This window comes from Apteryx mantelli, chromosome 1, assembly GCF_036417845.1.
Source record: "Apteryx mantelli isolate bAptMan1 chromosome 1, bAptMan1.hap1, whole genome shotgun sequence".
Lineage (NCBI taxonomy): Eukaryota > Metazoa > Chordata > Aves > Apterygiformes > Apterygidae > Apteryx > Apteryx mantelli.
The window spans coordinates 87,422,029-87,429,431 of NC_089978.1; positions in this window are offsets into that span (position 1 = coordinate 87,422,029).

The window sequence follows — 7,403 nt, forward strand, 5'->3', positions numbered from 1 at the left end:
CATGACCAGCTTCATTTTGTTTCCTTCAAAAGCCACTGTCACTATTAGCTGACTAAACTATTGTGCTCACCCACAAAAAGCTCTGTATTCTAAATGTTTCAGCTCTGTAGACCTTCCCTATAACAAAGGGAATACTCATTACATAAGTCTGAAAGCACTGTCGTAATCTAAGACAACCCAGGCACTTTCAAGAGGAACCGTGAGCTAGAAAGTTTTATTCATGTTTCAGTTGTTTGTGGTCTTGAAACTTTATGGGAGTGAGACATGCTTTAAAAATACCTGCATCTAATTAATTCTCTATATGTTGAACACTGTTAGAGTAGAGGGGGGAAAAACATTTGACTCCCAATCTGTCACACAAAGTATATTAAAAGGATAGCCATATAAACATACCACGAAGTGTGGGGTGGCCACTAATGTTTAATTTCTTCCATCTCAAATTCAGCATACACAATACATCTGTTAATGGGATTACACCATAAACCACACAGCTGGGCTGTTGTAGCTCATGTAAGTAGGCCCACCATGTGAAATAGGATAAGAATGTCACAGAAGATGCTTAGAAAGGTAGTGTGGCCTATTTAACCATTTTTAAATAACCTTCAATCAGGACACTATTTAAGAACAGGTGCCTTTCCCCACACAGCTCTCCCTAATAGTGTCATGATATTAACCATTCATTAACTGAGGTTTGTAGAGAATGAGGAGAAAAGCCATTTAACTTCTAGCCTTTGTTAAAAAGGGAGCAATTTGAGTAAACCCTTTTAACATAACACAGCTTGGAAGCTTCTAGACATTGGCTCCTTCTTCAAAGGATCAAACAGCACAGTGCATCATGGCTGAAGGCCTTTCAGGCTTTCAGGCTAATGAAGGCTTGTACAGATCACATTACTTGGCTCAGATGTTATAATGAAACTGCAAGATCTTTCATTCTGCAATCACAAAGCAAATTCCATGAAAATTGAGCAAAGCACCAAATAGAATTTTATAGGAGATCTTTTAATCTGAAGAGAAAATCTTTTGCTGGATAATCTTTTGCTTCAATGGTCTATTTTAATATCTATTGCAGGAGAAAGCAGATGTAAATCTGGTAGATGAGGCTTGAGCTTACCCGCTCCAAGTTCTGCTTTTGTTACTGGGGTATCCTTACGTAGCCAGATTTGCAGCAAAAGGTGTCTTTTTTGACATACTGACTAAATGCAAGATGTGTTAGAGGACCACCCCTTCTATATTTTGATGCTTTTATTTCACCGAATCAGATTGCTTCTCAAGCTCTTTTAGAATGTAACTCAAATATGCAGCCAGGCAAATGTGACTCAAGACATGGCCCAAGGGTCTGAATGTGGAATTTATGACATGGACTAAGAGGTCAGGGAAGTGACTCTAGACCTCTCTTGTCACCTCTGCAAGTCGATCTACCTCCTCTCTCTTAGAGAATGTGGTCAAGGTTTGGTTTGTTTGTTCTCAGTTTATTACCGACTGCAGATTTTGAAGAGGCATAGAAGAAGATTCTTCCTTTAGGTACTGTTAGCAACCAAGTAATAAAATTTTGATGGGCCTTCATCTGATATATTTCTAAAACCTTCAAGCCATCTCAGCTCTCCTTCTAGAGTCCTAATGCCATCCTTTGCACTGCTTTGCAGTCTTCCCTTGCACTTCCCCCTGTGGTTCTTAAATATTGCAGTTGCCTTGTTCTTTCTTGTTTCTCTAGTGCAGCAGATTATCAGGGAGTTAGAGGCCTTATCTACTACTCCACCCTGTTTGCTGTTTTATTCAAACAGCTATCCTTAGACTTGCTCAGGATTTTCTTCATTTTTATTTTTCATTTCTTTTGGGTGAGATATCTTACCTCGTTGTGCCCCTGCTGAAATATATTGCCTACCAGGCTTTTTGTTCCACCAGGTCTCTGTTTTCACAGGACGTTGTTTCTCTGGATCCATTCTGAGAATTGCATCTTAAATGTACAGGCATAGAAATGCTATGTCAAGTAACTGCTTTTGTAGAGCTTTCCATTAGCAAAGTTAAAGCATGTCCATAGCACAAGACAGAAGACTCTTGACATGTAAATCCAATGGCAGAGCTTCTAACTGTTCAGTAACAAGGCAAAGCTTCAAGCATAGGTCAGATTCAGGTAACTGTCTACACTTTCTCCCTTTTTTATTCCTTACCTTTTTATTGCTAGTGCACATCTTAGACTCATACGACTGAAGGATATGTCTAATCAAAAGGAGTAACATCTATATTTGGTTTATATGGAACAATAAGCTAAAATCTTCCACGAAACCATAATTTTGCTGGAAATTCTATGCAGGCATTTTGAAATCTGGTAAATCTGTTGAGGAAACCTTTCAGGACTGCTTAGATCTCCACTGTGAAATACTGAATTCTGAATTATGTCATTTGGGAGAAGGAAGGAAGAACTAGGTTTAGAAAAATGTGATCTTTTCTCACCATCTGCCAGTACAGACTATTCCAAAAATAACGGACTGTGGAGGTAGTTTTCAAAACTTCTAAATTTATGGATAAGATTCCCCAATTTTGTTAACAGCTGTTAGAAAGTCTGAAGCGCACAAACTTTTAAATCTACCATGCTTTCTGTTGTGGAAGGGATGTGATGTGATGTTAACCTTTTTAATCCTGGAATACAAATTGATTTTAAAATGTGTTGAATATTTAAAGATGACTTCATGCAAGTTAATAAACCATTTGTAAAGTGATTGTATACAATCCTTTGTATCATGTTGTTGGTACATCTTACCAAATTTTTTTGGGGCATGTATTCCATTCTTAACTTCTATACAATTTCTATTGTTGCTGTAAATATTCTAAAAGAGAAAAAAATCCTGTGGTAACCTTAACTATCAGCATGGAAATGGTTCATTTTTACTGAGCACAATGTATTTTTGAATGGGCCTTCCAAAATATGTCTTTAATAAAATGCAGGTTTTGCACTAGAAAACTGGCTTTTTTCATGACTGATGTTGTTCCTCACGCATTTTCTACAAAGCACCTTCTGATATATTAGCTTGGATCAGTTGAGCAGGAAGGATCAGAACTGTAACAGACTTCCTCTGACCTGCAAGGTATTGCTGTATCCTGGCTAACTGCTGGTTTGAGAAGTTGGGTTGTATCTGTCCACAGGAGCGTAGACAAAGCAACCGTGAAACACTTGGCTGCCCACCCTTTCTGTAGCTCAGTGCAAGCTTTTTGCTTTTGTTCACCTCTTCCATTCAGGGCAAAAGTTTCTGCTGTTCTGTTTTCTGAGCACTATCAACCCACCAATCCACTCCTCAGTCTCTACCCAGGAAATTAAAAGGCTGTTAAAGTTCCCAACCCTTGAATTGTGTCTTTGCTGCAGAAAGGGATCAACAATTTGAATAACATGTTGGGATTTCCTCATTCCTGTACATAAGATGAGACTCTTCTAGATGAATGTTCAGATGTCAGTGATACTGTTTTCAGGGAGGGTCCTTTTGAATGCCTGTCATGACTTTTTTTGTGTGTGTGCAACTTAAAAAAATCTGTTGTCTTTGATAGTCCCTCATTCTTCAGGGTTATTTGTAAACAAACTGAGGAGTGGGGACCACCTTTCATTGCCCCCTCTTTCTTTCCCTTCACTCTCCAGCAGCCCAGCAGACCTGCTGGCAGCCTGGAGTGCCCAGCACTCTCCTCTTGCGCCATGCTCCACCGCAGCGCTGCCCGGGGCCTTTGCTGAACTGCCCCTCACTTCACAAACCTCTGGCCTGAGCTAAGGGCTTTCACACCCACCAGAACAAGCCGTCCAGCATTTCAAAACTCCCGTATGATCACTCCCAGCCAGAAATGTATTTGAGATGCCTGTTTTCTGGAAATGCCTAGTTCTCCTGGGACATGGTTTTACTCTTACAGCCTCTCTTTACTCTGTTACCAACCTCACTGTAGTGACTCCAAGGCACTGGGTGCCCTTTCCTGCGCTCCTCACAGAGCTCCAGGAAACAGAGTTGCCTTCTTGTTGAAGAGGGCCACAGACAAAGCACCTCTCCATGTTATCCACAGTGCAGTCAGCCTTGGGAGGGAGAGCAAAGTGGGTGTGGAGATTTCTCCCTCCAGCAGCCATAAGAGGAAAATTCCTTGATGTTCCCATTAAGAGAAAGGGATTAAAGACTCTCACAAATGGTGTGGCTGGACTGGAGGGCATGAGGCAGTCTCTTATCCCATAATTTAGGTTGGGCAAGCTTGACTACTCAGCACAGTTTCCTCACTTCTCCTTGTAAGCACTCCAGATTAAAAATTAATGCCAGGAACTTGAAAGCAGCTCTTGATCATGCTTTCTATTTCAAAATTATTTACAATGTTTCAAAGCCATGTGTTGGTCTCCCTACCTCTGCCGATAAGTGCCTGCTGAATTATCACTCCTAGAAGATGGATGCTTTTTCAGCACTGTTTTGCATCATTTCTTGCAGGCTCAGTTGCTGCCTCTGTTCTGGTTAATTGTGCTTGGAGGCATTTGTGCCAGTAAATTAGAATGGCATTGATGTGCTAGGAAAAGTTAGACTTTAGGAGCAAAAGCCTTGTATTTTTATAATTGTATTTTGGCTCATTTTATCATGCTTTCATCATGCCCTCAGCCATGCTGATACTTCAATATGCTGCATTTATGCTGAGGTGGAAGATGAGAGCAATTCTAAAAGCATTTTATGAGCACTTAATTAATTAAGCCTCTCAGCACCCCTCTTTACAGATAAGAGGCAGAGATTAAGTGAATTTCCAAAGGTCGAGCAGCAAGCGAGCTGCACAGTGAGGATCCGAACAGAATCGCCAGCTCCAGCAAGAACCACTGCTACATCACGTATAAAGGCAGGAGCAGGTCCCTTCACTGAGTGCCCAAGCTGAAGAGGTATACTGCAAAGGACAGGGTGAGGCCAGAAGCAGATGAGCTGTGAAATTCTGCGTATTCCAGTTATAAAAAAACAAATACCTTATCTGCCACTGTACATTTCAGTCTGGAAGGAGGGTCTAGTGACTTCTTTGAAGCTAGGAGGCTGGAAGAGCAATAACACAGGACCTTGTTACCTAGACAGTCTTTCTTCCCTCAGAGGCCTTATTATGTCCTCTATGTAGGGTCAGTCATGTGACGGTATGTAATTTATTATGGTGCCTTGGTGTATAATGGGGTGTGATCCATCTATTCAGGCTGTGGATTAGGCTTATGAGCTCTTTCAAATTATTGAGTAACTCTTGGCCCTTGCTGCAGGGTACCTCTCCGAAACCAGACAACTTGCAAAGCCCTGGACTGTGAATGGAAGCTATTCAGAGGCCAGGCACAGCCAAGGATTTGGATAGTTACAACTTAACTGCTCTGGGGTGCTGCAAGCATTCACTGTCCGGTGCCTGGTCCCCCCTGGGAGTGCCTGTTTTCCTCAAACTCCTTAGTCACACAATGACAAAAAAATACCTCTTTTCCCCATCCCTCTAGTCACCATCCATCAGGACACGGGGCAGAGCTGTTCATGCTCCTTTTGGGGAAGGGGGAACCACATCCCCCAGAGGAGCAGCCGGAAGAGGAGGAGGTGGCAATCAGAAACAGCAGAGGACGCATTTACAGAGAAAGCACAGACAAGGCTACCAGGGAGCAGCAGGCTGCTACCTGGAGTGTGGCAGGAGGAGGAGGGAGAGGATGGTGCAGTGCAATCAGCAGTCAATGTTCAGCCTGTTAACATGATGGTGACTGTGTGCAGGGCCTGGAGACACTTCAGCATTCAGTGTTGTTACTATTAGCACAGCACAGTTATTACTGCTGGTGGCGAGCCCGTGTGTCCCTGTTGGTTTCTGTGCAGTGCAAGCAGGGAGGCTGTGGCCTTGTGTTGGTCCCACCGGGCGGCTGCAGGGAAGACTTACTTACCTCGGGTTTGGTGGACTATCTCAGGAGAGCTTGTCTGAAGAGATATATTTGCTTCAAAAGACAGCCAGTCAGATTTACTAATTTCTTGGTAAATGTGTGTCCCTACCCATCTGGGCACAGGCAAAACTAGTTTGGGGGGAAAGCAAGAGAGTGAAGGCATCAGGATAAGAATCTTTTCAGCAGATGGGGATTACTGTTTTCTACATCTTTGTAGACTTAATGCTTTTGGTATAATGGAGCAAAAGTCTTCAGACTTGCCAGAACAGCACATTTTTCTGACAGCTATTATTTATCTTTTTATTCAAATGAACCACGTTAATTAAGGAAGAAAAAGAAGACAGAAACTTCTGCCATCATGAATGAATAAAATGTGATGAATTACACCCACATCCAAGTTTCTTTTTTCTCATGTTTTTGGTCACATCTCACCTCCCACCCTCCACACTGAGCATCTGACTCTGCCTGTAGAAATAGGAAGAAGGCAGAAGAGGCAGATCGCCTGTCTTGCTTCTTGGTACAGTTGTTCTTCTTGCCTCTCCTCCCCCTACTCAGACATTTCAGGTGTAGATACCTTGATTATTTTGGATGGATGCACAAATTGTTAAAAAATACAGCAAAGGTCTTCAGTGCCTGCCAGATTTCCACCTTAGACACATCACTAGCCAATCAAGGATTATTATCCCCAGAGTACCCCCAGCCTCATCTGCTTTAAAGCCCTTGCACTGTGGGAGTTACAGACATGTTGAGGATATTCTCAGATGAATTGTCCTTCCTTTTCGGGTGATCCCAGCACGAAACTCCTCAAACACCATGCAGAGCCCAGCATGGGCAGCCAGGGCAGCTGGAAGCACCTTAGCCCCGGCCACCAGTGGGATAAGACCTGGCACAAGCAGAGGGCAGGGAGATGAGAGGGGGGTTCCCAGACACACACACCTCATGCGTGTTGGCACCTGTGGTAACTGCTGCAGTGGCAGGCCTCGGGCATTGCTGGACACCAGGCTCCCTGGTCCGGGCAGGACAGGGACACGAGCAGCAACACGCAGGCAGGGTGTCCCCACGGCTCCCTCGCTGCTGGGCTGCACCCAGGTGCTCAGGGGGTGCATGATCAAAGCAACCATGCAGCAGGAGCCACCATGTCGCAAATTCCTTGGGAGATGTTGGACACCCCAAAATCTACCTGGGTAACATTTTGGAGGAGAAAAACAGAGGATAACCAGCAAACCCAACCATTTTCTGACAGTATGAATTCTCTTTTCTTCCTTTTCAGGTGAGGAAAACTCTAGAGAATTGTGAAAACTCAAGGGAAGCGATCAAGGCAAAAGCAGACTCTGTGTTCACCCCAGAGAGGACACATGTTTGGAGAGGGTCGAGCAGGGCTGGGCTCAGTGGTGCCTTCACAAGGGTGCTCACGGGAAGGACCCCACATGCTGGTTCCAGTGGGGCTCTGGTGGGCTGCCATGGCTCAGGGCTGCCGTCAGAGCCCGGGGCCAAATAGTCAAGCACAGACCTTCCCCCCCCTGAG